The sequence below is a fragment of the Polypterus senegalus genome, chromosome 1, assembly GCF_016835505.1.
Source record: "Polypterus senegalus isolate Bchr_013 chromosome 1, ASM1683550v1, whole genome shotgun sequence".
Lineage (NCBI taxonomy): Eukaryota > Metazoa > Chordata > Cladistia > Polypteriformes > Polypteridae > Polypterus > Polypterus senegalus.
In genome coordinates, this window is record NC_053154.1 from 181414719 (window position 1) to 181436106 (window position 21388).

General features: G+C 37.5%; 1 protein-coding gene across 2 annotated transcripts in view; it reads left to right on the plus strand.

Annotated features, from left to right (window-relative positions):
• Positions 1–21388, plus strand: part of LOC120535895 (mitochondrial glutamate carrier 1-like) — a 129420-nt gene that overhangs the window by 15559 nt on the left and 92473 nt on the right. Inside the window, exon 2 of one of the 2 annotated variants that reach the window (XM_039764060.1) lies at positions 7568–7634. The exons of the other annotated variant lie outside the window; for it this stretch is intronic. The gene's annotated coding sequence lies outside the window, so the exon portion shown is untranslated. The remainder of the gene's footprint in view (positions 1–7567; positions 7635–21388) is intronic. 2 annotated transcript variants of the gene reach the window in all.

Here is a 21388-nt window from a genome sequence, read left to right on the forward strand (position 1 = left end):
GAAGTTGAATTTAGTCTTTAAATTTCTATGGTAAAGAAAAAGTTATGCAATGATGACTACATTTAACTATATAAAGTCAAAACTTGATTATATAAAGTCACTGTCGGAATAAATGAAGTCAAAACTTGAATATATAAAGTCAGCGTCGGTATATATAAAGTCAAAACTTGAATATATAAAGTCATTCCCAAATACATAAAGTCAAAACCTAAGTATATAAAGACAGCGTTGGAATATTTCGGAATATATAAAGTCAGCGTCGGAATATATAAAGTAAGCGCTGGAATATCCATCCTTTTCCCAACCCGTTGAATCCGACCACAGGGTCACGGGGGTCTGCTGGAGCCAATCCCAGCCAACACTGGGCGCAAGACAGGAACCAATCCTGGGCAGATGCATCATTTTCAAAACATTAACCGAACAGTGTTTTTTAAATTTATTTTTCTGAATACGTTTTTGTTCACTTAGTTCAGTTCAGAGTCGTTTCAATCAATAGATTTTGACTTTGACTTTATATATTCAGGAATGAGTTTATATACTCCGATGTTGACTTTATATAATCAGGAATGACTTTATAAATTCCGACGCTGACTTTATACTGTATATTCAGGTTTTGACTTTATATATTCAATTTTTGACTTTATATATTTAGAAACAAGTTTGACTTTATATATTCCAGCGATGACTTTATATATTCAAGTTTTCACTTTATAGATTCGGGAATGACTTTATATATTCAAGTTTTGACTTTATATATTCTCAAAATCAATTTATTTGCCTGTTTGGCACCCCATAGTATATGCAATATTGTGACGAGCCCTAATGTTCTTTTTGCTTAACAGTAGTTTGCGTCTTGGAAATCTGCCATGCAGGCCGTTTTTGCCCAGTCTCTTTCTTATGGTGGAGTCGTGAACACTGACCTTAATTGAGGCAAGTGAGGCCTGCAGTTCTTTAGACGTTGTCCTGGGGTCTTTTGTGACCTCTCGGATGAGTCGTCTCTGCGCTCTTGGGGTAATTTTGGTCGGCCGGCCACTCCTGGGAAGGTTCACCACTGTTCCATGTTTTTGCCATTTGTGGGTAATGGCTCTCACTGTGGTTCGCTGGAGTCCCAAAGCTTTAGAAATGGCTTTATAACCTTTACCAGACTGATAGATCTCAATTACTTCTGTTCTCATTTGTTCCTAAATTTATTTGGATCTTGGCAAGATGTCTAGCTTTTGAGGTGCTTTTGGTCTACTTCTCTGTGTCAGGCAGCTCCTATTTAAGTGATTTCTTGATTGAAACAGGTGTGGCAGTAATCAGGCCTGGGGGTGGCTACGGAACTTGAACTCAGGTGTGATACACCACAGTTAGGTTATTTTTTAACAAGGGGCAATTACTTTTTCACACAGGGCCATGTAGGTTTGGATTTTTTTTCTCCCTAAATAATAAAAACCATCATTTAAAACTGCATTTTGTGTTTACTTGTGTTATATTTGACTAATGGTTAAATGTGTTTGATGATCAGAAACATTTTGTGTGACAAACATGCAAAAGAATAAGAAATCAGGAAGGGGGCAAATAGTTTTTCACACCACTGTGTGTGTATGTATATATATATATATATATATATATATATATATATATATATATATATATATATACACACAAGTGGAACCTCGGTTTACGTAACTTGGTTTACGAGTGTTTTGCAAGACGAGCAAAATTTTTAATAAATTTTGACTTGATAAACGGCGATGTCTTGCAATACGAGCAGTATGGATACACTTTGTCTGCTGAGCGTCATGTGATCACAACTGAGCTGATGGTTCTTCTCTCTCTCTCCTTATCTCGCTCGCTTGCCCAGCACCTCTCTCTCTCTCCTTATCTTGCTTGCTTGCTCGCCCAGTGCATCTCTCTGTTTACAGCGCGTCTCTCTCTCTCTCTCACCTTATCTCGCTCGCCCAGCGCGTCTCTGTTTACAGCGCGTCTCTCTCTCTCCTTATCTCGCTCGCCCAGCGCGTCTCTCTGTTTACTACAGCATTGTGACTGTGTGTGTGTGCGCTGTGAAGTGCGAGTCTCAGTACTTTAACACTAGTTTTATTCAGCTTGAAACAGCAACAGCGCTGTTATTTATTGCAGCGGGATCTTTATAATGTTCCTTGTATGACCCATTGACGACAGGCGCTTATAGCATGTCTGCGATCTTTTTGGATGCGCTTATACGGCGAACTGCTACAGCGCTTGGAGACTGCCATTTGCTTTGGGACGCTCTTCCGGGTGTCTTCCTGTTGGGTGGAATCCCACATGAGTTTAGAAACTCACACCAGCCATGATTCTTTTTAAAGGTAAAGTGCAGGTTAATTTGTATTATGTATTTTACTTTATATTTTGTCTTAATCATTTTTATATGAATAGTTTTAGGTTGTGGAACGAATCATCTGAGTTTCCATTATTTCTTATGGGGAAATTTGCTTTGATATACGAGTGTTTTGGATTGCGAGCATGTTTCCGGAACGAATTATGCTCGCAAACCGAGGTTCCACTGTATATATATATATATATATATATATATATATATATATATATATATATATATATATATATATAAATAGAGATATGTTTATATGTAGATGTTTATATGTATATATTTTGAAATTCTACGCGGAACGGTCATAACTGAATTCTGCTTACGTACATATATACATCCATAGCCTGCAGCTCGGTCGCCGTGTGAGACGCCGTTGCCTCCCCCATCCCCACGCCTCCCACGTAATTGGCTGCCTGCCCATATAAGGGCGTCCGTCACTCCGGTCTCTTCATTCCCTTCCTTGCAATGCCACGGTATTCATGTCTCCCTGCTGATAACTGCAGTCTTTTTATTTAATCCAGGGCTTCTCCACTGTTTTATTGTTCGTTTATTACGATTATAGTTATTGTGTAGGTATTTTAGACTTACTTTACTGTTCAGGTACCCATTTCCTTTACCGTTCCAATTGTACCCCCATTAACATGTCTATCGAGGTGATCACCATCGATCAAAGAACTGTCACTTACTGAGTGGTCTCCATGTCCGGAGATGCCACCTGCCTTTTCCATTCTCTGTGTTACATATTGCACGGCCATATCAGGCTCACTCTTGATATCCAGAGGAACATTGTGTCTTATGTATTGAATGACTGGGACAGGTTCAAGGTGAGGACTGATGACGGTACAGAAGATAAATTACACTACACAGGAGCACTATAAGAGTGAAATGCTTAAGCCCTTCACCTATGGTTCTGCATGTGAGTTAATGGCTGCCACTTAATTGTTCGGTTGTCACTTTCACTTGTACCGAAATGGCCAAATATTTTACACCTTTGGAGAACCACCAATGCCTCTTAAACATCTTAGATTCACAGGTGACGATTTGAGTAGTGGACACTTTGATGTTTATGGGTGTTTCAGCTCTCAAAAGCCGGATGCGAAGTTATCGATGAAACCGGTTGTATGCTTACAACGCTTGACAGATGCCGAAAGTCACTTCAACACAACAAGTTCTGCAAATACTAATGTAATTGAAACAAACCATGAAACTCAAAGCAATTATGACAGCAGTAATCCAAGCTGTGAGAAAACAGTAAAAACGAGGCGTGTCAGACGTCGTGGTACATTTTCTGATGCAGCTAGACGAAAACAACTTAGTGACGCTGCCGCCAAATACTTGCAGAAAAATCCACAAGTTAATAGACATGCTGTTGCTAAATACACCCAGGCAGATCCACAAGTTCATAGGGATGCTGTCGCTAAATACACCCAGGCAGATCCACAAGTTAATAGAGACACTGCTGCTAAATACTTGCAAGCAATTCCACAAGTTCATAGACACGCTGCCGCTAAATATTCGCAGGCAAATCCACAAGTTAATATCGGGAATGCCTGTTAAACATCTTAGATTCACGAGTAGCGATTTGGGTAGTGAACACTTCGATGAATGAAACCTGTTATCTTTACAACGGTTGACAAATGCAGAATGTAACTTGAACACAACATGTCCTCCAAATACAAACCTGATTGAAAGAAATAATGATAATCAAATCCTTGATGACAGCAACACTCATAACAGTGACAAAATAATTACACTGACAATCATGTAACGTTATTTTTAAAATGTTTCCTTTTCTTTTTCATAACTTCTTTAACACACTACTTCTCCGCTGCGAAGCGCAGGTATTTTGCTAGTATCCAATATATGGTTAGGATAATAAGCTACATCCTTAAACTCAGTAGGGTTTTGACACTTTATTATCAGATGTGTAAAACATGTCATGAAGGTATCTGTTTTAACATCAGTATTTCCTAGTGCGTGAATTTTAGCAAACAGCATTTTAACATACAAAGATGTTTCTGGACTAAAGTGTTGTTTTAATTTTTTTTTTTAGTTCATTATACAGTATATTCTGTTTCTATTTCTATATTCATCCATGGTAGGGGATCTGATTTTAATACTACATAAATTCTTCTGTCTATGTTTTGATTTTGAATGGATTTATACTGTATTACATGAATTAATACTTTTAGTCAGCCAGGTAATTTTGCTGCCATATCTTAGGTCAAAATGTTACATACCCTCCAGTTAGGATGAAGACCACTTCCCTATTAAAAAAATCCAGGTTTTTCCCAAAAATCATCTTATATAGAAAGACCATGGTTTTGCTTGCACACCAGGGGCCTCATGTATAATGCTGTGCATAGAATTCACACTAAAACAAGGCATACATATAAAAAGAGAAATGTGCATATGCACAAAATAATTTAAATGCATAATTGTTTGTGTAAGCAAAGTTACACGTACTTCCCCTTTGTAAATCCCAATCAATGTGAATTTTAATGCACATGCACGTGTCTACAGTCCCACTTCAACTCCTCCCAGAATTCTGCGTATTTGAATATGCAAAGCAATATAAATAGCCCCTTTCTTTCAGTGTTTTGTTAAAAGATAATGGTGAAAGCACATAAAAAAAGAATTTCACCAACTGTCAAAGTCGATGTGAAAAGGTGAGTGTCTGAGTGTCATACGAAAGCATATTAGAGCCACAAAGAAGAAAAAAAATAAAGACACAGTGAAGAACAAAAGTTCTATGTCAAGATTAAAGTCAAAATGTCAATTTTAATCTTGTTTATTTTGTCATTAAAGTAGAACGTTTTAAACTTAATTTTAAAATCAATTTTTAATTTGCTAGAGTTTCTCAAACCCCATCATAACTAAAGTAGCATGTTAAATGCTTGGTATCCTACAGTATGTGTTCCCCGACCCAACTGTTAATCGCTTTGTGCTTCTTAAACGGGCTTTCTGTTATGCCAATAGGAGTGTGAAGGCAGTAATTGCCACATAGAATACATTACATTCATGATATTATGGTTTTCTGAACATCTTAGAATAATAAGATGTATACTTTACATCATTTTCATGAAGAAAATGCATTAAAGCATGTATTAAACATTTGGGGTCATGGTGGCACAGTGGTAGCAATGAGCTGGCACCCCATCTAGGGATTGTTCCTGCCTCCTACAAGATGCTGGATGGAATAATTTATTGCAGCAGTACTGTCTCTGTCAAACATACCAACCCCCATTTCCTGTCCTTCTGTTTTCTTTCTCCATGTAACCCATCGCCACACAATAAGTGATTCTTCAAAACTTGCAAGGAACATTGAAAAATCTGCATTATACATGTTAAATTATTCCATCTATCCATCCATCCAGGGCCACGCCAGTCCCAGCAAGCAAATAGTGTAAGGCAGGAACAATCCCTGGATGGGGCGCCAACTCATCGCTATTGCTTTGCCACTGTGCCCCTACATTTTTAATTATTAAAGGTATACATTATTTAAATTAAGTTAACAATTTATCTGTAAAATGTAATATACATGCTTTAATGCATTTCATCATAAAATGATATCAAGTATACATCCTACTATTCTAACAGCACACAGCTGCAAGTGGATAGCTGTTGGAAATCTAAATTGACTTAGACCCCAGTCATTATTATTTGTAAATATTCACTCTGCTTCTATTGAATTGAATTCCTTTATTGTCAACTCCTCCATAAACTTATTTTTCTATAAAGTGATAAAAAATTATTATTATTAATAATAATAATAATAATAATAATATGAAAAAATACACAATATGAAAACATTAAGTACAATATACATGTACATATAATGCAAATAGTTCATAATGTGGCTCAGGTTGTGCAATTTCACAGTTGTAGGGCAAGTTTATAGTAAGGTAAGTGTAATTATAAGTACAAACAGTTCTACTCAGGGAACTTGATGGACTGATTGAGTGCATTTATAGCTCTTGGGATGAAACTGTTTCTAAGCCTCGAGGTCTATACAGGAAAGGCTCTGAAGCGTTTGCCAGATGGGAGAAGTTCAAAAATACTGTGGCATGGGTGAGTGGAATCCATACAAATACTGATCGCTTTCTTGACAGAGTGTGTGCTATAAATGTCCTCCAGCGTTGGAAACTGTATCCCCATAATCCTCTACACTCTCAGCACAACCTGCTGTACAGCTTTCCAATAGGCTGCTGCGCAGTTGTGATACCACACACAGAGAGAATGAGTTAAAATACTCTGAGTGGTGCAATGAGAGTAACAACGCTAAAGAAGCTATGCTATTTGGAATAGCTTGCTATTCTGTGCAAAATTATATTGTCACAAAATGATTACAATCAAGTGCCTTAAATTTGTAAACAAAATGCCAGTAATTTGATAAAGCCAATGTCATGGATGTGAATCTAAAAAAGAAAGGGAAACGACACAGAGACAGTACCACTGCTTTGATGCTGGAGTGCTGCCATTTGCAAAACTGAGTTAGAAAAGGCCGCTGTGAAATGTACGTAGCCAAGTTTAGTTTTTATACATCTTGAAGTGAGTGTGGAAATGGGTATATACAACATTTTTGTATGTATGCACCGTTTATACATGAGGCCCCTGCTCACTAACTAGCAATGACATGAACACATTTCTTTAATACATCATATTGCTGATTTAAATATATTTGTTAGTTCCAAAATTCAGCAATAAGGTGGGTGGTTCATTGTTGGCCAGGGAGTCCATTGTAGCCTCAATCTGGAAAACCTTGGAACATGCGAGGCATTTTACTTTAACTGTTAAATTTTATAACTCATACATTCTGCACTATGGAATATCCAGTTATGAGCACCGTCTTATTGTCTGATTTGAGTATTATATTGATAATGTGGGGGTATTATGAACTTTACAGGTAGCTATGCTGTGGTTCTGTGTTCTTAGCTTTTCCTGTTCTCTCTTTTTTATTTTCTTATTCTATATCATTCTCTCTGTCTGCTTATTTATTTAGTTTCTGTCTACACCTGTTCTCCATTGCTTAGCTACATTCAATGTTTGCCTTTTGGTGTCTTCTGATCTTTGGTTTGCTCTTCCATTGTGAATTATTTTTGTGGCATGTTTCCATTTTTATTTTCTTCCCTATATGATATGGTCAACATTTCTTATCTTTTCTTTTCTCTCTAATCACCTTTCTCGGGGTGTTCTTTTGTATCTTTTTTCATATAGAACATAGAAGTGTTTACCAATAAAAGGAGAACATCAATCCTGTGAAGCTTGTTAAGATAGCTATTAGGTAAGCTATTCCAGTATTTCATCCAACATTTTGTTAAACCCACTATGGTATTTACTTCTATAGTTAAATTTGTAGTTTCTTTTCTATAAAAAAAGCACATCTTGGTTCCTACATTGTATGCTGTTCCGAATCTCCCTGTATATTTGTTTCTCCATTCTCTCTCTTCCCTCTGGTCTAAACAATATTCATCACCTATCAACATTTGATTTCATTCTCTTTTCCTTGAAGTGATACTCATTCAGAATGTTTAGCATGCATCTCAACTGTTCTGCTGTTATTCTTCATCTTTCTGCTTCTGATCATCTGAAGCAGCAGTCTTTGTATGGACCTAGTAAATGCATCTGTTTCAATTTGGAAAACATTAATAAAGGCAGAGAAGGCAGCAAAACTATAAAGAGGTACTTTCCCAACCAAAAATGCTGCTGAGAAATTTAGTTACTATTAATACGTGCTTTAAGCTGCCCTGGTGTTTTTTCTGCCGCATTCTCATTAGTAAAAAAATTATGTATTGTAGAAAATTGATTTCCATTCAGCAATCGAAAAGGAAATAAGATGCAAACCAGGAAGAAGTCCCACCAATCAGATATGTCAGAAATGGGTATTTGTTTGGAAACATCAATAGATAATAATAAAAATCTTAAAAATTTATATAGTGCTTTTCTACTGCTCAAAACACTTTGCATAAGAGTGGGGAGCCACTTTGACGAAAACCAATGTGTAGCACTCACCTGGATGATGCAATGGCAGCCATTTTGCACCAATAGACTCACCACACATTAGCTACTAGAAAATGAATGGGTGAGAGAGATAGTTAGCTAATTAGGGACAGGGGATGATTAGGAGGCTAGATTGACTTGGTGGTGGTGGGCAATTTAGCATAGACATTGGGGAACACTCTACTCTTTATGAAGAATGCCCAGGGATATTTTATAACCACAATGAGTCAGGCCCTCTATTTTACATCTCTTGGTGCTATTTTTACAGTGCAGTGTCCCCATCCTTGCACTGTTTACACATCTTATACAGTATACTTTTAAGATGTTTTATACAATACATACTTGTATAAACAGCATTAAGTGACATTTTTACATATTGATAACTAGTTCTCTGAATGGAACTTTTTTATCGACTTTTCACAAATCACCTTTAAAATTTCACACTGTAAACTTTCCCAGGCCTTAAACTATTGAACAACAGAGCACTCTGGTTTAATTTGGTCTTTTAATAAAATAATAAAATGTAAAGTATTCCTTTTACAAAAGCATAAAATAAACTGAAAAGTAAAGAGTGCAAATATGTGTTAGTTAAGGCTGTTTTAGTTTTAAACAACATGATTCATCAACATATATTAAAATTGATCTTTAAAATATGTTTACAAATACCAAATAATGTGTGTTTAACAAATCTTCATTATCTTAATATGTAATTGTAATATTTCACTAAATAACCTTAATATTTTTATCAATTCAAATAATTCTACCAAATAGGTTTTAAAATTATAATTATGTAGCTTATGAGTAGAAATATATTGAATACAGAAAATGTATAATTAGTCATAAATACCATAAAAGTAAAATAAACATCACAGTAATTAAGTAGTATGAGATCAATAAAATGTGGAACTCAACTTAACATATACATTTAAAATTGTAAGAACATTTCTTCCTTTTTTTACTACATTTTAGACCATTTTGCTGACTGCTGCCTTTTCTTGGATTATCACTGTAAAGCAGGTGTTGAATTCAATCAAAAAAGCAAGCCACAGACTGTCAGTCTGCTTTTCCACTTTTTTAACGTAAAGCCACATATTTTCATTGGCAAAAAGGTTAAGAAAAGACTGCCTTTCTGTGGCTTCCAGCTTGGAACGCTCCAAATAAATCCTTGCATTGAGATCAATTAAAATATTAAACAAAATATTTACAGTAGGTCTTTTGCACATTTTCTAAGAGAAAAAAAATGTTTTTTGTTAAAATTTCTATGAGATATTATATTCTGAAGACTTATTATACTGATACTATACTTGAACTTGTAGTGAACAAACAACTACAGTATCAGGTTCTCTGAATTGGTAATTACAAATTAACTCTTTAAAAAATGGTATACCTCCTGTAATGTCAAGTAAAAGAAAAAATAATGTAAAGATCTTATTGTCTGCTTGTTGATTTGCTATTAATTATTACTTTTGATTAAAAGCATGTTTTTAGTTATCATTTTTCTTGTGTAAATGTATTATTTTTCTCTTTTTAACATTTATACACATCCATCCATTATCCAACCCGCTATATCCAAACTTGGGTCATAGGGGTCTGCAGGACCCAATCCCAGCCAACACAGGGCGCAAGGCAGGAAACAAACCCCGGGCAAGGCGCACACACACACCCACACAGCAAGCACACACTAGGGATAATTTAGAATCACCAATGCACCTAACCTGCATGTCTTTGAACCCGGAGGAAACCCACATAGACATGGGGAGAACCTGCAAACGCCACGCAGGGAGGACCCAGGAAGCAAACCCAGGTCTCCTAACTGCGAGGCAGCAGCGCTACCCACTGCACCACTGTGCCGCCCTTTATACACATTACTTTTTTAATTTTGTACACGCTGTACAGTCCTCAGTCAAACTTGTTTACAACTTTCTATTTAATGATAATATTATTCCTTACTTCATTAACTTATTTCATTCAGCCATGACTTTTTACCATAGATTTATGTTTGGCTATAGAATTTCAATAGTATGTATTTATTTTTTTTAACAATGTGTAATTGACATTATGACTGTAGACTCTTTACTTATTGATTATTTAGTATTTAAAATTTACAATATACTATGTATAATTAAAGAACAGAAAAAGCACTGTGCTCTGACACAAGCAGATTTGTTAGTAAAATTAATTATTACTGAAAAAGTTCCAAGTTTATGTCACTAGCAATGACTATATGGGCTTTTTTGGATTTGAATGGGTTTTATTTATCCATTTACCACTGAACTGTTTTATAAAGTAATGCTATTTGTTTTTTTGTTTTCTCTTTGGAATATTTCATTGTCTGCTGACACAGTGGTTAGTGCTGTTGCCTCAAGGATCCAGCATCCTTGGTTTGAAACACGTATAGTAGGTTACTCTTTGTCCATATAGACTTAACACATTGCCTGATATCTAAATGATTTTTCCTCGTGGTACTTTTCTTTACACATCACTAAAGAATGACTAACAGGAGGTGAGTACTCTCCCACAATTATACTTGTGGACATGGAATGGGTAATATGGTTCTTATTTAAGTGCATTTTGTGTTGTTAGAAGAAATTCTAATCTGGTGTCTCTGACCACAAAAATGATTATCTTTTGTTACCCTAACATGGTCTGATAAAGTTGCCTCATGGTAGAGTGCATTTTGATCACAGTCAATTAGTGAGTCAGAGTAAGGGTAATTGAAGGAGGGAACAGGAAGAAACTTTAAGTGGCGTTTCAGGCACAAAATATTATCTTTTCTTGTTATTTTACAAAATACAATATTAGTTGGCAGTATTTTCAACAATCATATATATTAAAGCTTTTTTGGATCCACAGTATTGGGAGAAAATACTGTTTTAAACATAAATATAGTCATTAAAGTAAAACAATGCGTTTTATATGACCTTGTTTGGTCAGATTGTGGGTTTGAATCTTACACTTAATCAAGGTAAAAAATTCGAATGATCTATCCATTTTTTCATCCACCGTTATCCACTTTTAGATCTATGGAAAGCTGAAGCATATCCTGATTACACTGGGCGCGGGGTAGGGACCAGCTCTGGATGGTCACAGCCACATACTTGCAACTGTGGTAATCTGCTGCTCGGCATTACCAATTTTAAAGAAACATGCTTTAAGCACAGTGTACAAAACGATTGACTTTTAGTAAAGTTCAAGCACTTACCTGTTTAAATCGTTGACGTGAGGATTTTAACTTTGGCTTCGGTAGGTTTACGTTGTGCGGTATGCGTACATTTCAGGCCTGAAGAGAGCCACAAGTACCAAGCCAAAAAGTTGCGTCTCCATAGCAACCTGCCGTTAACGAAGTGAGGAGCGCGGTGCGTTTAGTTTAGATCATTTTAGAGACGCATGCATTGTTTTTTTAGAAGTTGGTTCCCGAAACAAACAAAGTTATAAAGAGTTACTTACCTCAAGTCTCTCCGGAGAAGGCATCGGCTTCTCTCTGGCTGGGAACGTCGTGGGTGTGCTCGTATTTACGCGCACTCGAGGCTACTGTGTTATTTATTACAAGTGCTGAGCATAGCATGTGCGCAGAACAGATCTGTGTCAGCCGCTATAGGTAGAAGACAGAAGTTTTACGCATGATTTGTAGGTTTCAGTCCCAGGTATAAAAGACACTATACTGTCAAAGGGTTCTGTTTAGACTCATTTGTGGGGAGAGTGAGTTTCTAACAGTATAGTGGATTGTGTCTTATTTGTATATGTTTTCATTTGTATTTAAGTATATAGATGTTATTGCATTGTTGGTAGAGGTTTTTTTTTTGTATATTCACTGCTTTTTTTCTTGTAAATATTTTTGGGAATAATTGAAAGGAATTTGTTTGGTGGAGTGTCTTCCTAATCATGTTTTTGTTTAGGAAGACTACAGTTTTTGTGTACATACATTTTTGTCTTTGATTTTTTTTAATTTGTGGGACTGGAAAAAAGCACTGTAAATAGTATTCACTATTTTTGATTGGGACATTGCTTTTTGTTTTTAAACGCAACTGTAAATAAAACCCACTATTGTTTTTGTAAATATCTGTTTGTGTCTCTATGTCTGACATCTTTGAAGTCTGATCCTGATTAGTCCTGAACTACAAGATGGCCAGTGTTTAGTCTGGTGACAACCTTGCCACTATACAGGGTGTCACATGCACTCACACTATCACTGGAGCAGGTTAGAGTTGCCAATTAACCTGACTTAAATAGGTCAGAGGAAACCCACATGCATACTGGGAGAGTGATCAAAGTAAACACAGTGACTAAGATGGATTTCAGACTCTGTCTTTTGGAGCTGTGAGGCAACGGTATTAATTAGGTCATTTTATTAGGTCTTCACCAGTCTTCAACACCGAAGGGATATGATTGTATACACAATAACAGAATATTGCCTTATTTTAAGTTTTATATCCTTTTCAGAATTTGCATCCCACATCCACCAGCTTGTAATTAATACTGCAATTAGGAAATAAAAAAAATGATTTGAATGTGGGGGTGGCATGGTGGCGCTGTGGGTAGTGCTGGCGCTTCGCAGTTAGGAGACCTGGGTTTGCTTCCTGTGTCTTTCCTGCGTGGAGTTTGCATGTTCTTCCCATGTCTGTGCGGGTTTCCTACGGGTACTCCGGTTTCCTCCCACAGTCCAAAGACATGCAGGTTAGGTGCATTGGTGATTCTAAATTGTCCCTAGTGTGTGTTTGGTGTGTGTGTGTGCCCTGCGGTGGGATGGCACCCTGTTTTGGCTGGGATTGGCTCCAGCAGACCCTCATGACCCTGTAGTTAGGATATAGCGGGTTGGATAAGGGCTGGATGGGTGGATTTGAATGTGCTTGAAAGTCTGTCATTAATTTGATGTGGTGAATTTAATAAATGATAGTTTTAAAAGTCTGCACATTCTCATAAACACCAAGTATTCTTTAGTGTGCATGCAATTTTTTATTCCAGCTTGTTTGTCCCTTTGGCTTAAATAAACATGTCTGTTTCTGAATAAAGCAGATAATTGATAATCTACCTAAAAGCAGTGGCTCAGTGACCATTGGATGCTTATATTGTTTCCTAGAATATAATTTATCTAAATTGAGGTGATTGCATATGCTTTGTGAAGTTATTCTGCAGTATCATTCAGTATTTGAATTTTCTTTTTGCAAGGAAAGGGCAGCAAAGGTCTATGACGTTCATGCTTGAACCATACTAGAGGGCGTGCTTAATTTGCCAGAGGGTGAAACATTTTTGAATAAGTTGGAGAGTATACTTAAGGTCATATACCATAGTGTGGCTAGTACACCCTATGCCTCTGAAAGAAACAGAAGACTGGTCAATTTATTAATATGCTGAGATTAGTGATGGCTATAGTTGGTTTTTTTTTTTAATTTGGTGTACATTTGTTAAAATGTTGGTTACATGTGCAGCAACAAAGTGACACAGTGGGTTGTACTGCTGTCTTACAATTCCAAGAGACTAGGTTTAAATATTCAGTTAGTCAGTACTTGTATGTAGTTTGCATATTCTTTATTTGAATGTTTTTTTTTCCAGTTACTACTGTTTGTTACCCCGATGAAAAAAAACGCATGTTAGGTTAAATATTTACGTGTTGCCCTGAAATAAGCATGTGCCTCATTATGGGTTGATTCATGCATCGTGTCTAGTGCTGCTGGAATGGAGCCTGGTCACTGTGACTTTAAAATTAGATTAACTGGTGTCAGATAATGGACAAAAGGATGGATATTTGTTAATATGCCAGATAAAATACCAAGTTAATGTTGAACTATTGTGATAGTATTATAAAACAATGATTAATGGGGATAGGGCATCATTAATAAGAACAACTGTGAACATGGATGCATACTCCTTGATGATGCTGTTCATTCATTAGTTTGACCTCCAAGGATAAATCAGGAGAATCCCAAAATCAGTTCATTTAACACACAAGTATTCAGTGGTAACATGATGATAATAAAGTTATTCTGTTGTCTATCATGCATATACATGGCTTTCCACAATTTGTATTATTAAGGGGGAGCATGAGATTCAAATAATTTTACTATGGTACACATGGTTCATGTGTAACTTTACACCATTGGAATAGATACTGTAGCCTATGATAATTTATGTCCTCTTATATGATGAAAGCTGCAGTTTAGTGTAGTATAAATGTGACCCTGATATAACATTTAGTTTCATAGTTTGTTGGATTGGTATAATTGCCTGGCAAAAAGGCAAGTCCAAAAGGGAAAATGGAATAAAATTTACATTCAAATGTTGTGCTTTCAGAGTGGTGCCCCCTCCTGTCTACATCAGATCATAGCAGTTGGAGTTGTAACTTGAAATTTTAAGTTCATGATAAAAAAAATCAGGAAAAATGGTGGCATTGTGTACAAAGGATGAGATGTAATGGTAAATGCATGAAAAAGCTTAGTGGTTGTAATGGAAGTGCACATTTTTCCTTGCAGGGAGTGGTGATGGCAATGCCAAAGTCATTGTTCTTGTTATAGAAAAATGGTTAGAAAAAGTAATTGAGGTGAGATGAGTGAGCCTGTTGTTGTTGTTAAACTGATGCTGATCATGATGCCTGATTATTATAGCCTAGGCAAATGCTTTACAAGTTAAACATTTAATTATGTTAATTTAATTAACATACAGTTTTCAGAGAGGTTGATGGAAGTGATCCCTGGGGAAGAAATTGTATGGGATGTCACCTGAATAGGCATGTTGAACCTAGTGCTGAAGCGTTTAAGATTGCCCATGATGTCTTTAGCTTTGACGTGAGGATTCTTTAGGACAAGAGGATTCTGGAGTTTGGTGATGCAATGGAAATAGTTATGTATAACAACCTTTTTAGGTAGGAGAATCTTAAGCAACCAGATGTATCCCATGACATTAAGATATGTTGTACTCTGACAGACTCAGAGAATTAAACAGAGTCTGTCAGAGTATATTCACTGAGTTGAGCAGAGGTGAAAATGAGAATGTAATGTGCATGAGGACATAACCCAGGTCTTCAAAATCCCCAAAGCCATTGATAAAATAGTTCCAGCAGACCATTTTCAGCTTAAGGATAAATCATGAACACAAGGACACCAGATGTAATAAAGGGTAAGTGCATTTAAGACTGAAGCCAGGAAGCACTTTTTTATGCAAACAGATGTAGGAATCTGGAACAAACTAACTGAGACATGTAGTTGAAGCCGATACCTTGACAACCCTTAAGAAGTATGTGTATGAGATAAAGGGACAGCTTAGCCATTAGCTAAACAAATGAGCCTGATGAACTTAATGATCTCCTCTTGTTTGTCAAATGTCCTATGTTCTTATGACTGAGCTGTATGTTTTCAAAAAAGGAAGTGGCAAATATGATACAGATTATGAGGACAAGTACAGTGCATCCGGAAAGTATTCACAGTGCATCACTTTTTCCACATTTTGTTATGTTACAGTCTTATTCCAAAATTGATTAAATTCATTTTTTTCCTCAGAATTCTACACACAACATCCCATAATGACAACGTGAAAAAGTTTACTTGAGGTTTTTGCAAATTTATTAAAAATAAAAAAATTGAGAAATCACATGTACATAAGTATTCACAGCCTTTGCCATGAAGCTCAAAATTGAGCTCAGGTGCATCCTGTTTCCCCTGATCATCCTTGAGATGTTTCTGCAGCTTAATTAGAGTCCACTTGTGGTAAATTCAGTTGATTGGACATGATTTGGAAAGGCACACTCCTGTCTATATAAGGTCCCACAGTTGACAGTTCATGTCAGAGAACAAACCAAGCATGAAGTCAAAGGAATTGTCTGTAGACCTCCGAGTCAGGATTGTCTTGGTACACAAATCTGGGGAAGGTTACAGAAAAATATCTGGTGCTTTGAAGGTCCCAATGAGCACAGTGGCCTCCATCATCTGTAAGTGGAAGAAGTTCGAAACCATCAGGACTCTTCCTAGAGCTGGCCGGCCATCTAAATTGACCGATCGGGGGAGAAGAGGTCCTCTGTGGAGAGAGGAGAACCTTCCAGAAGGACAACCATCTCTGCATCAATCCACCAATCAGGCCTATATGGTAGAGTGGCCAGACGGAAGCCACTCCTTAGTAAAAGGCACATGGCAGCCCGCCTGGAGTTTGCCAAAAGGCACCTGAAGGACTCTCAGACCATGAGAAACAAAATTCTCTGATCTGATGAGACAAAGATTGAACTCTTTGGTGTGAATGCCAGGCGTCACGTTTGGAGGAAACCAAGCACCACCCCTACAGTGAAGCATGGTGGTGGCAGCATCATGCTGTGGGGATGTTTTTCAGTGGCAGGAACTGGGAGACTAGTCAGGATAAAGGGAAAGATGACTGCAGCAATGTACAGAGATATCCTGGATGAAAACCTGCTCCAGAGCACTCTTGACCTCTTGACGGTTCATCTTTCAGCAGGACAACGACCCTAAGCACACCGCCAAGATATCAAAGGAGTGGCTTCAGGACAACTCTGTGAATGTCCTTGAGTGGCCCAGCCAGAGCCCAGACTTGAATCCGATTGAACATCTCTGGAGAGATCTTAAAATGGCTGTGCACCAACGCTTCTCATCCAGCCTGATGGAGCTTCAGAGGTGTTGCAAAGAGGAATGGGCGAAACTGGCCAAGGATAGGTGTGCCAAGCTTGTGGCATCATATTCAAAAAGACTTGAGGCTGTAATTGCTGTCAAAGGTGCATCGACAAAGTATTGAGCAAAGGCTGTGAATACTTATGTATATGTGTGATTTCTCAGTTTTTTTATTTTTAGTAAATTTGCAAAAACCTCAAGTGAACTTTTTTCAAATTGTCATTATGGGGTGTTGTGTGTAGAATTCTGACGAAAAAAATGAATTTAATCCATTCTGAATTAAGGCTGTAACATAACAAAATGTGGAAAAAGTGATGCACTGTGAATACTTTCCGGATGCACTGTAGATCAGCAGACCCAAGTGGAATGGTGTCAGCAATTTTGAAGGAATAGAAAGGTCCTGGAATTGAATGTTTGAAAGGGTTGTCTATTGCAGTTGTGTGTAAAGGAAGGATTTCTAAAGATGGGAAAAGAACTGTGCTAACTGAAGAGGGTGGTTCATTGAAGTGTGTCATATTGTGCTCCATCTTTTGGAGCACTTAAGTGAGGAGGTAGAGAAATTTACAGAGACAAGAATCAGATATCAGGACAAAGTAATGAAAATTTAGTGGACAGCTGAGGAAAAGGATTTGGCAGAAACAAATCTACCTGGGTACATCTGGAAAATGGCATATAAACTGGTCATAATGATAATGACTTGAGCTGGCAGTTTTGAAATGCTCAGCCTTTTTGAAGCATTTCTAAAGAGAAGGGTAACATGGGATTATACAGTAGGCAATATTGTTTAGAGCAGGATCCTCTTTGTGTGCATGTATAATTCAAAGGGCGGGTTGAAAGGTCTAAAGATTTAAGAGTCTTTAAGAAGCCTGGAAGTTGATACCAGTAATATCTTCCTGATTGGAACAGCAACTGCAAGAATAGACCATTTCTTAAAGAAACTGCGGTATGTGGTTGTGAACAGAGATGCAGTTGCAGTATTCAGAGTAGAAATTTGCATTTGATGATTTCCAGCAGCTATTGAATATATTGGAGTCCCCAGTTCTTGCATTTTAGTAATCCACATTTTGTACCATTCAGAGACCCACACCCAGTCAGACACAAGTTGCTCTGTGGGAAAATGGTGGAGCAATTTGCTATTAGGTATGTTTACGTGAGAAAATGTCTGCTTTTTGTATTTTGTGTCATTTTAAGTATGTCACACATGTGTGTCAGAGGATCTCCTTGTTGGCTTACTTGAAGTAGGTGGTGAGAGGGGTGCTGTCGCTAACTGTGTCTTCTCCTTTTCTCCCCACAGCTCAGAGAAGCTGCCCAGTGGGGGAAGTTAGGTCAGCCCCTTCTGGTCCTTCCATTATAAGAAGCCTGAATGCCTCCACTGAGGTGTCTTTAGTAACTGATACCTGACAGCTTCAGACCTCCATGGGAGTCCTGCTGTTTGTTGAGAAAGGGTAACCAGAGCCGTGTTGTCTTTTGTGTTATTGCCCTGTGGGCTTATGCCATTTTTTGCCAGAAGGCATTTACTCAAAGAAGAAGGAAAAAGAAAATAAAAGGGACGACCAGGCTGGCGTACCATCTGTTCTTCGCTTATCACGCTCTGTTTCCACCTGCACCCGGCCACATCACAGTAGAAATGCAAGTAAAGTAACACATGAGTTGGCCATGAGTACAAAATTATTTATCTGGATTTAGAGTTGAAAGAACTGGATGAGTGAAGGAGAAGGACTAGAATTCAAGTAATCAACATTTTGCACTATTCAGAGCCCATGCCCAGGCAAAGTCAAGTTGTTCCATGGAAAATTGATGGAAACATTTTTTTATTAAGTAGGTGTACCCAAGATAATGGCTGATTGTTGTTTTTTGTAACATTTTAAGTAGAAACTGAAGCAAAATAACACGTAAGCTAGCCACGAGTACAAAATGATGTGCCCCAATTTAGAGGTCAAGAGACCTAGATAATCATGGAGAAAAAGGACTATTTTTCTAAAAGTGCCTTAGCAGACCATCCAATATACAGAGAGTTGAAGAATCCTTCATTTTTATTATTTAGTTTACCTTTTTATCTTTAATATTTTGTTGTTTCTTTCATTTTTACTTGTGTTTGTGTGTTTGTAGCCAATGTTTAAAACTTATAAATGTCTACCATCCTTGCCAAACTGTCCCCTTCAAAAATGCATGATGGCATCTTGTTTCTGTAATCATGTTACCTTGTGCACTGTGAAAATGTCTACAAACAGAAGCACACAGAAGGTGCAAGATAGGATCATCTCTTCCTGTTATCACTAGATGTTTGTCATGTGTTTCTATTTCATAATTTTATAGCTTGAGTGAATATTTTTATTGACTGATGATTTTATATTTACAGTCATATGAAAAATTTGGGAACTCCTTTCAGCCTGCATAATAATTTACTCTACTTTCAACAAAAATATAACAGTGGTATGTCTTTCATTTCCTAGGAACATCTGAGTACTGTGGTGTTTTCCGAACAAAGATTTTTAGTGAAGCAGTATTTAGTTGTATGAAATTAAATCAAATGTGAAAAACTGGCTGTGCAAAAATTTGGGTACTCTTGTAATTTTGCTGATTTGAATGCATGTAACTGCTCAATACTGATTACTTACAACACCAAATTGGTTGGATTAGCTCGTTAAGCCTTGAACTTCATAGACAGGTGTGTCCAATCATGAGAAAAGGTTATTAAGGTGGTCAATTGCAAGTTGTTCTTCCCTGTCACTTTCCTCTGAAGAGTGACAGCATGGGATCCTCAAAGCAACTCTCAAAAGATCTGAAAATAAAGATTGTTCAGTATCATTGTTTAGGGGAAGGCTACAAAAAGCTATCTCAGAGGTTTAAACTGTCAGTTTCAACAGTAAGGAATGTAATCAGGAAATGGAAGGCCACAGGCACAGTTGCTTTTAAACCCAGGTCTGGCAGGCCAAGAAAAATACAGGAGCGGTATATGCGCAGGATTGTGAGAATGGTTACAGACAACCCACAGATCACTTCCAAAGACCTGCAAGAACATCTTGCTGCAGATAGTGTATCTGTACATCGTTCTACAATTCAGCGTAATTTGCACAAAGAACATCTGTATGGCAGGGTGATGAGAAAGAAGCCCTTTCTGCACTCATGCCACAAACAGAGTCCCTTCTTGTATGCAAATGCTCATTTAGACAAGCCAGGTTCCTTTTGGAACAAAGTGCTTTGGACTGATGAGACAAAAATTCAGTCATTTGGTCATAACAAAAAGCGTTTTACAGTACATGGCTGAAAAAGAACACTGCATTGCAAGAAAAACACCTTCTACATACTGTCAAATTTGTTGGAGGTTCCATTATGCTGTGGGACTGTGTGGCTAGTTCTGGGACTGGGGCCCTTGTTAAAGTCAAGGGTCGGATGAATTCAACCCAATATCAACAAATTCTTCAGGATAATATTCAAGCATCAGTCACAAAGTTGAAGTTACGTGGGGGTTAGATATTCCAACAAGACAATGACCCAAAACACAGTTTGAAATCTACAAAGGCATTCATGCAGAGGGAGAAGTACAATGTTCTGGAATGGCCGTCACAGTCCCCTGACTTGAATATCATCGAAAATGTATGGGATGATTTGAAGCAGGTTGTCCATGCTCGGCAGCCATCAAATTTAACCGAACTGGAGAGATTTTATATTTAAGAATAGTGAAAAATACCTCCATCCAGAATCTAGACACTCATCAAAGGCTATAGGAGGCATCTAGAGGCTGTTACAGTGCATCCGGAAAGTATTCACTGCGCATCACTTTTTCCACATTTTGTTATGTTACAGCCTTATTCCAAAATGGATTAAATTAATTTTTTTCCTCAGGATTCTACACACAACACCCCATAATGACAACATGAAAAAAGTTTACTTGAGATTTTTGCAAATTTATTAAAAATAAAAAAATTGAGAAATCACATGTACATAAGTATTCACAGCCTTTGCCATGAAGCTCAAAATTGAGCTCAGGTGCATCCTGTTTCCCCTGATCATCCTTGAGATGTTTCTGCAGCTTAATTGGAGTCCACCTGTGGTAAATTCAGTTGATTGGACATGATTTGGAAAGGCACACACCTGTCTATATAAGGTCCCACAGTTGACAGTTCATGTCAGAGCACAAACCAAGCATGAAGTCAAAGGAATTGTCTGTAGACCTCCGAGACAGGATTGTCTCGAGGCACAAATCTGGGGAAGGTTACAGAAAAATTTCTGCTGCTTTGAAGGTCCTAATGAGCACAGTGGCCTCCATCATCTGTAAGTGGAAGAAGTTCGACACCACCAGGACTTTTCCATCTAAACTGAGCGATCGGGGGAGAAGGGCCTTAGAAAGGGACGTGACCAAGAACCCGATGGTCACTCTGTCAGAGCTCCAGAGGTCCACTGTGGAGAGAGGAGAACCTTCCAGAAGGACAAC